The following is a 10,030-nucleotide window of genomic DNA, read 5'->3' as shown; positions in this document are numbered from 1 at the left end:
ACTTTTTGCTCACTGCCAGATCATCATTGTTCCTTTGCCAGGTCTTGTCGTCCACATTTTGGATAACTGTCTGTTCTCTCATTTATTCGAGTTCCTTCTTTCAGCAGCACGATTGGTCTCTCTTCCCCGCCACCCCCCTCCCACTTGTAATTTAATAAAGTTTATGTTTGCTCCTCATCTGCTGCCTGCTGTTTGTTGCTTTGCATTTGGGCCTTTCGCCTTCGCCTTGAGCTGCAAAAAGATGATTTGTGGCCAAACCTGCACAATGCTGAAATAGTCTTGTGAGGGTTTTTACCAGTTGCACCTGGCCACCAAGACATACGATGACTGTAGGGCAGACCTCTATGGTATGTGGGATAAATTGAGGGGAACTAAAGCTGATTGATATTTTTGTAGCCATGTTCCTGGGTCTTGTTGAGTTGGGGGGTCCATGGGGAGGAGGCGATGGTCCACAAGGGGTCCTTCACTTCCTCGTGGCAGCTCCTGCCAAAGGTGCACGACAGAGCCAAAGCTCAAGTTAAGTTCCTTTTCCACAGCTCTGACCAGAGCAAGAGCCAGAGCTGGCGTCATCTGAGCGTCTTTATGCCAGAACCTGCTTTTGGCAGAGCTGCGGTTGGAGCCTTAACCCACCAACCAGATCCAGGGGTCTGCACACAGTTGTCCTGTTCGTGTCCTGCAGGCAACCTCTTTGGTTCGGCTTCAGTTTTGAAATCAGCAAATGTCTTACTCCTCTGGCAAGAGCGTCCCTTCGCTCCGGTTCGAAGTCCTGTTTATGGCAGGTCGTTAAAGAGGGTCAAAGCTGATGCCCCTCCAACAAGTCTATTTCCTGTTCTTGCCTCAGGGTCAACCATCAAGTCCGTTAGTTCTAAAAGGTTCAGTCTGAGGTCAGACTGAGTAATGTTCAACTAAATTAAAAAAAAAAAAAGAAAAGAAACAACCAGGAGCTAGATCTCATACTCCAGAACAGGGGTCACCAAAAGGGGAACTGCGGTCTGGATCCAGACCCAAATGAAATCTTATCTGGACCCAAATTGGATGTTCAATTTCAAATTTTTTTTTTAAACACACATTTTCTTGTTTTTACTGTAATTTGGAGAGTGAGGGAAAACTATTATGCCAACTGTCTCTAAAAGAGAATTTAAATACATACTGTATGTCCTGGACCTTCGAAAGAGAAACATTTCTTTAGGTGGACCTTGATGAATATGAATTGAGGACCACTGCTCTGGTGGCTGTTTATCATTTGAAAAGTATGGCTGCCAGGAGAAAGTCTCTCTTTTCAGTGAAGAACATGACAGCGTGGATTATGCATGCTAAACTGTATATAAATAAATCACTGCACTTGTGCTACAAAATACTTTGGACAGACAAGCATGTGGAAATGTTCTGCAATAAGACTCAACAATAAGTCTGAGGATAATCAAACACAGCATCTCAGCATGAACTCCAAATATCAGCTGTCAAGCATGGTGGTGGAGGACTGATAATTTGATAATATTGAGCTGGTTTTAAAGCTATGGGTCTTGAGCGGTTGATGAAATGACCACACGGCCCTTTGTTTATCAAGGCACTGCAGCGTCGAACGTGAGGTCATTTATCAGGCAGCTGCAGCTTGGCCCAGATTGCAACAGGTCGGTGATCACAACCACAGAAGCAAATCTAGAGCAGGAAAACAGTAAAGGTGTTGAACTATGGCCCGTCGAAAATCTGGATCTCCACCTGACGGAATTCATTAAAATGTACATGAAAAATACCTGCAGCTGCAGCAACGTTGTCAAGAAGATTGAGCACAATTTTCCCACAGTGTGAGAAACTGATGAACTCATGTGGAAGTCAGCTGTTTCAAGTTACTGCTGCTAAAATGGGACTAACAAGTTCTCTTACTGTCCTCTTGTGTCTGTCTGTTACCAAAATATCCCATAAACCACTCACCTGATTTTCATCTTTGGATGTCCACCTGCAACTGATTAATTTTTGGAGTCCACCCAAATGAAGATGGCTGCTTCAGCTAACTGACCTTATTATTAAATAACTTAATAATAACTCAGTCAGTATGCAGATACTGACTAAAATCTGTTGTGGTAGCACTAACAGATTGAGCAGGATCTTTGTTTAAAAAGTTGCCATTAAATATTTGGAGTCAACTCTGTCTGTCTGTTAGCAAAATATTTCATCAACTACTGGATTGATTTTTATGAAACTTTCAGGAAATAATCACTGAATGTACCTCTATAACTGATTAACTTTTGGAGCCAATTCATTTCATTGCTGCAGCTAATTGTCTTTAGAAAACACAAAAATTGTTATAATTCAAACTATTCTATAGGTATTGTGCTGAGATTTTGTGTGGTAGTAGCTGAGAGTCATTCACAACACATACTCTGAGGGTCACAACTTTGCTCATTTTCCAGGTTTGACCACAACGACTACAAGTCTTGTCTTTTCTCAACATAAGATGATCTTAGATTAAAAATCTGGGCTGAAGGCGGTAAGAGAAAAACATTCCTTCAAGGAATGCCAGGCCATTTATTTGGACATGGGATGAACTTAGTTATTTTTCAGTGCTTCTGCATTTTCATTTTGCCTCTGTCAGATAAGATAATATAAGATAATATATCTGTATATTTGCTTGCTTTTAGATTGTGGGAAGAAAACTGAGTACCTGGAGAAAACCTACACAGGCACGAGGAAAACATGCAAACTGCACACAGAAAAACCTGCCAAACTGAGTTTGAAACCGGAGAGGTTTTTTTTTTGTTTTTTTTTTGCATCTTGAAAATAACTAATCATCCATCCACTCTTCGCTCCCTCTATGCACATTTTCTTTTAAATGTAATTTTATACTATCTCCCTAACTTGAGTCACCTGCTTAAACAGTGAATTTTATTTTTCAAAATGAACTGAGATCAGATATTTTAAATTAGTTCCAAACATGAATTATTCAAATCCACAAACCTAACCTGTACCAAGTAACTTCGCGAGACTCACTTCAGATATTTGTTCCTCATTAACAGATAGAACTTTTAATTGATGCATATTTAATTTTCTGAAAGAGTTTTGCTTCTTCTAATGATGAAGTCAAGATTTTCCACAGAAACGAGTTTCACTTCGGCTTCAAAACTTCCTAACTCTTTGCTTCCGATTAATTATTTAATTATTCACTGACCTTTTGGCGCTAAGGATAATTGCTGATGAAGTCAAGTGAGCAGGACAGCGGTGCATCACTCCCGGCTAATTGATTTGGCTGCTGCGCTCATTAACTTTTCACTGTGATCAGCACTATGACAGGAAGTAATCACACATCAATGTTTGAGACGAGCGGTTTTCAGAGGTGCCTTTAAGTCGGACGTGGTTTGGCGATTCTGCCCACTGGGAGGCCGGAGAATCAAAACCTAAATCTCGCCATAAGATGTGAGCGCCGCGGCTGGAAGCAGAGCCGGTTTGCGGGAGAGCTCAATCCAGGTCACCCACTCTCTGTGGGCGACAGAACAAGAAATGGTGGAGAGTAGGAGTCGTAGGGAGACGGAGTAAAAATCACAGAGTAAAAAAAAATAATAAAAAAGGGAAGCCGTAAATACCAGATCTCACAGCATTCCGCGCCAGATAAAGAGCCTTCAAATGTTTTCAGTTTATTTTGATGCCATTTATCTATGGAGTGATTCATTTCCTGAGTCTATATAAAGCCATGTATACTGCTGCTACAAAGCAGGGTGTTTGCTGTGGCGGCTCCTCGTCTGAGACCAAAATAAAGAACAGCCATTGTCTAAAAGACAAATTTGTCTTGTAGGCTTGCCTCTCCTCTGAGCTCTTCATGCAGTCATTAGGCTGAACACAGCCCACCTACTTTCTTCGCTAACAAGCTCCTTTCCAGCTGCAGTTTAGAAGTGAATCATACTTTCGAGCATGTTTATTGTGTTAGCCTGACAATCAAAGTCCCAGTGATTGTCAGATGACCTCTAGTTTGTGCTGGTGTAAAGTTGCCGGCGCATGTTTAAAATTAGGCAGCCTTTTGCCTCTGAAGCTCCTGCAGGGGCTCACGGTTTAGGCTTAACTGAATATTTAAAAAATAAATAAAAATAGGAGGTTAAAATAGCACATAAATATTAATGTAATCAAATTGTGACATTAAAGGGATAGTTCAGCTCTCCTGAAATGGGATTCTAAGTAAAGGTTGTAAACAAGTAACATCTTACTTGTTGCAAATTACTATTTGGACAACCTCAGTTTGGAGAGGTTTAAAGGTATTCATTGCAAAGTATGAAATTAAATATAAAATGCTTATCCAGGTTTTCCAGTTTGAAAAAAAAAATTCCAGTAGTTATCCAGATATATTGATATGCAATTCTTAAATGCAGGTCCACACTCAATGTAAACAAAGCACGCTGAATCCACCAAAAGTCCCCTTGAAGCTTGAGTCAAGTTTACAGTTTGACCTCTTTTCAGTCACTTTGGCTGTTTCAGTAGATAAACAAACACACTAAATATAACACATTAACCATTGATATGAGACAAAAAATGTGCAGATTTTTATTTATTTATTTTTAATAATTTTATGGCACTTTTTTGTCCAGTGTTCACAACTTTGCAATAAGTATCCTGACCAGATTGATGAGCTAAAGCCTAGTCAGAGCAGGGCAGAGACCAACGTAGACTGCTGCCATCTTAAAACAACTGCAGTCTTAAAAAATGTCAGTGCTTCATGCAAATGTATTTTATTTCAACCTTTAAATTGATGTCAGTTTTGCATGACACAATTTTTTAGGCCAGAATATGAAGTTGCCAGGTAAATGCTACAGCTAGCTGCTGCTGTCACAGTTAGCACTAGCAAATAATCAAAGAATTCGTATGTGAATAATTGTGTAATACAAAATTAATTGTTTTTTCAAGGTTTATAAAATAGTGTTAGCATAAACTGATTTTCTTTTTTTGCCCTCTGTTTTAAGACAGCAGAAATCCAATTTAGTCGTGGCCCTGCTTGGTCAGTCGGCCAAAAATAACCTCTATTTCTGCAAACTGAGGTTGTTCAATACAATATCTGCAACAGGTAAGATATTAATTGCTCACAACCTTTCCACAGACCCTCACTCCAAAAGTGTGGATTTAAAAATGTAGTTTTAATAAAATAAGTCTAAACAAAGCTGATAGAATGTTTTCTGGGGTGGGCTTTTTTGGCTAATTACACAGCATTTCAGCAGGGTGTTTTTAACACCCTGCTGCAGAGCTGCTCCATCTGGGTGAAATTAATCAATGGGAATGGACCACATCCCTCTAATTGACCGGATTCTGTTGTTAATGTTTATGAATGGACATTCCACTGTCCAGCGGCATTGGAAAATCATAAAACATGTTTCTCATTGTGCCTCTGACATAGCAAAAGTGGTGACAGTGAAAACTCAGTTACCATGGTTACAAAAATTACATAATCAGATGCATCTTTTTTGTCTAAGTCCTTGTGTAATCATGCTAACTCCAAATCAGTTTATGTGTCTATTTATTCTGTAGTTTTTCTAAGTTGGTTAGCTCGTCTACATTGGGAGATGTTTTAATTGGACTTCTTTTTCTGTCCTCTGACTCATTCCAGGAATAGAGCGCCTCTGACTATTAGCCCAACAACAATAGCCGAATGAGCTATTCTCTTGAATAATTATACAGAGCAATAGCGAAATACTTAGCATGCTGTTGACACACTACAAAGTGATAATGGCTCTCCCTTGTTTTTCAAATATTTTATAATCACACTCCAGCATGAGCTATTAGCAGCGGGCTTGTCAAATTTAATTAGAGTGCCGAAATGAAGAGGTAAAGGCAGCTCATTGGGGTGTTCAGGGGCTGCGAGGCACATTTGAACCTGAGCGGAGCGTCTGCATGTTTGTCCAGCCTTGTCTCTGCACCGTGTCATGCCTGGGTAACTTTTGCCCAACGCGCTGTTGGGCCCATGAAAGATGCATAGCGACCGAGACCACCACTTATAAATCTATTATAATGAAAAAAAAAAGTGGGGCACGTGCTCAGATGGTTTCAACACCGTTGAATCTACTTCCCCACCCCACCCCCCCAATCATCCTGCTGCCTAAGTTTTTTACAGAACAGACAGGGCAGAGCTGACTCACCGGGCTGTTTATGTGTTGTGCTGGTGTGCACCAGATGATCGCATGCTACACAGCAAAGAAAGAGAACCTCCAGTCTTATACGCACACGCAGAACCCTGAGAAAGGTCATGTCCCAGAAATTACTGAAGGGAGGTCCGCGGGCATGCATATCCTTGAATGTGATTAAAGGGAAGCATGGATTTTAAAGGCTTATTTAGGAAGGCTCGGTGAACGTGTGATTTTATTTCCTTGGCAACAGCTTTATGTTTAAACATAGAACATGACAAGCATAGCTGGGCTCCACCAGGACATGGTTCTTTGGTGAGAAGACTGAAGGAAAGTCACTGCTAATTCTCAGCATTTCCCAAAGGGGTGTCCTGGATCTGATCTGTCCCAACGGGAAGCTTCCAATACAGGGGTGTCAAACCCGGTTACACAACAGGACAGAATTAAAAACTTGGTCGCAGCTGAGGGCCAGTTATTATTTATGGGAAAAAGACTAAAAAAAAGACCCTAGTTTTCACATTTATTATGCCAAATTATTTACACAGAAACATGATGTACCTTTTCACAAGATATATCAGGTCAAAGAAATCTAGCTTAAAGAAAAAGACATCATTAATATCCATTTATTAACTGAACTCTTAAAAATAACATTGTGGACAATCTCTTGAGATATTGCAATCTCTTGTCTGATCTGCTAACTCTCTGAGGATGTGATGGAGATGACTCTTGGCTAATACCACACTGAATTCTGGCTCAGTATCTGTAAAATTAAGTTATACATTTTTCTATTGGCTAAAGTTGCTTAGTTGTGGAGATCATCTTGAATGGGGTTAAGTCCAGAAGGTAATCAGTCGTAGATGTACATCTCATGATTAGTTTCATTAAAATCTGTTCACTGTTTCAATCAGATATTTTGCAAGTGTGTTTGATTATTTGTATGCAAAATGAGAAGCAGGACAGAACATCAAGAGATCTTATAACTAGAGACAGGACTGGAAGCCAGAAGTGGAAGCCACAAAGGACAGCGCCCCCCCAGTGGCTGTCTGCAGTACAACCTTTAAGTCCCACCCCTCCAAGAATGGAACAGTTTCCTGACTAAAAAATAAAAATAGACTTTAGATCTGTTTTTTCTCAGGTGTTGATTTGTTTTTGATTAACTTACATCATACGTTGCGGCTTTGCGTTCAAATATACACTTTTTAATAAGTTTATTTTCAAATAAGTATGAGATTTTAAAAAAAGTGTCATCTTACAATGTGATTGACAATGATTTGAGTCCAAAGGGTGCACATGTTTGGATCGATGGTGCAGCCCCACATTCTTAGAAGTACAGACTCTGACTCCAAAAATACAATATGGCAGTACCCCCCCCAAAAAAACAGACATTTTGGGTTAAGATTTTGGACAATGGAAGTTTTATAGTCATTTATTCCATCTAAATTTATCATTGGTCTGTCACAAAATGGCAGGCCAGTTCTAATACCTCTAAAATATCATCGCTGCAACCAGATATGTTTGTAGCAAGGGCCGTTTCTGGCCCACGGGCCTTGAGTTTGACCCATGTGCTCCAATGGGTAAGTATAGCTGGAAAGAAAAATAATGGTTGTGATGGTATGAAAGCGGAGCTCTTATATTTAGGTCCGAACAATATATTTTTTCCTCAAAAGAGACATTATCCGCTCTTAGTGTGGTCCTTTTCTTTCATGCTCGCATTATGCAATCGCGCACTTCTTTCATTCCAAGCCTGCGAGGCTCTGGGTCTGGAGGAGGATGGAGGACCTCAACAGGTGGAGATTTTTATTCTGGGGATAGAGGAGGAGGAGGTGGTGGAGGAGGAGGAAAGAAGAGGGCAGTGAACTGTTCCTTAATAACAAGGCCTCTGATCTGCGCTGCGCCGCTGTTCCTTGCCTCAAAGGATGACTCGGCTTACATGACAGCCAGTCCCAGGCTGCTGACGTGACCCCTTGCAGCAGGACTATCTTCACCATCTGTCTGCGATGGGACCACAGGGCCACACTCAGAGGGAGATGAGCGGAGAGCAGGGGCGCCTCCATAACGTTTTCAAAGGGGGTGGCCAGAATGGGTCCCCTGACAATCACGGGGTGACACCAAAAACCAAAAGGTGTAGCAGAGTTTCTGTTTGTTTTGTTGTCACATACAGACTAATTGAAATATTATAATGTGGGAGGAAAGGAATCACCTTCTGACATATGTCTACTTTGCCTTTTTGTTGTAAATTTTACAGCTGAAATTATCACAGTCACTACTTAAGTCACTGAAACTTGTTCTCTTCTTTTTAAGGTTATATTCATAAAAAGTATATGTACTTAACTTCCTAAGACCCTGACAAAAGGACATTGACTTCCTGCATCAAAACATTTTATTCTTCTCACCTTAGACCTGTTGTCCTTATTCGGAGAGATTTTTTACTACACTTTTATGTTAATTTTTTTCAATTAATAATTGTTAAAAAAACAATGTTTTTGTGTTCCACTAATCAAAATTAACTAGGGGAAATTAAATATTGACACCAAACAGAAACTCAGACTTCAGGAGGATACTACTCTAGAGAAAGGAGGGCACTTGCCCCACGCAGTTCCCCCTTGGTGGCGTCCCTGCCTTGGCACCATGGGGACTGAAGTGAAGTCCATCCTCTGCTGCTGCACCTTTGTGTTGCTGAGTGAAGAAGTAACAGAGCTGTAATGGTTGACCTGTGAAAAGGTAAGCTGGCGTAGTGATGACATATTGGCTGCTGGATTTAAGTCTATAAACAGATTCCTAAATGAAGAAAAACATGGCTGAAAATGGTTAAAAGGAGGGCTAACCTGCATGAACTCATGATGTTCTGAAAATGATATGAAGGAGCCGTCCATCAACACAGCTGAGTTCTGCTCCATGCTCCATCGCTGACAGATCCCATCTGTGGCGTCCGGCCGGCTTGACCACAGGCAGCTTAAAGATGAACTGTCTTTGAGTCCATTTCACAAGCCTTAAGGCTTTCTGACCAAAGGGTGGGCAAATTTAAAGGGTGGTTAGTGCCCCTCCCGGCCCTCCCTTGCTGGTGCCCCTGGCAGAGCGGGGGAAGAAGCGCCGAGCTTGTCGCTGCAGTTTTGATCTGCTAATTACGTTTAATTGAGACCTTGTAATTCACATAACTCTACTTCCTCTTATCTCACTCACTAAGATAAAAAAAAGAAAAAGAAACCCCGGCGCTGACGAGGGACAGCGACACATCATCAGCAGTAAGCGCTTCCCGCGCGGTGATTTGGAAGAGACCAGCGGTTTTAATTTTTCAAGCAAGCGCGTGCTTTCTGCGCGGGGACCGCCGTAGATTACAACACTTCGGCGGATATTGAAATATTTTTTTTCCCTTATCTCTCTCTCTCTCTCTCTCTCTCTCTCTCTCTCTCTCTCCCTCCCTCCCTCTCTCCCCCTCTCTCTCTCCTTATCAGCGCGCTGTTGATGAGGAGCGGAGGCGCGAGGCACTTGTTTGACGCGGAGACAGTCGTCACGGCGCGCGCACACAAGGACGACACCACCAACAACAGTAACCTGAAACGAACGAACCAAAAGAACGAACGCGCGGATTTTGTTATTTCTTTATTTTATTTCTTTATTCATTTATTTTTATGGTGGAGAGATGGCACCAGGTGTTACCCAGAGGAGGAACGACGCTGCGCCTTTCGGGGAACTTCACTCCAGACGAGCACACGCAGGCGGACGCTGACGCGGATCGGTCCGATTTTTACGCGCTCCCCAACTTAAGACTCGCTGCGAGATTTCCCAAGTGCGCACTCTTTAACTCGGCCAGATTCTGTATCTTTTTTTTAATTTTTTTCATTCATAATGGGAAGATGAAGCGTGCCCTCCCTCCCCTCCTCCCCCTCTCCCTTCTTATATGTTTAATTAACTAGGCTGATGTGTAAGTACCTTCA

Source organism: Kryptolebias marmoratus, linkage group LG3 (genome assembly GCF_001649575.2).
Source record: "Kryptolebias marmoratus isolate JLee-2015 linkage group LG3, ASM164957v2, whole genome shotgun sequence".
NCBI classification, from domain to species: Eukaryota; Metazoa; Chordata; class Actinopteri; order Cyprinodontiformes; family Rivulidae; genus Kryptolebias; species Kryptolebias marmoratus.
The sequence above is the reverse complement of the archived record's forward strand: the minus strand, read 5'-3'. Positions refer to the sequence as shown.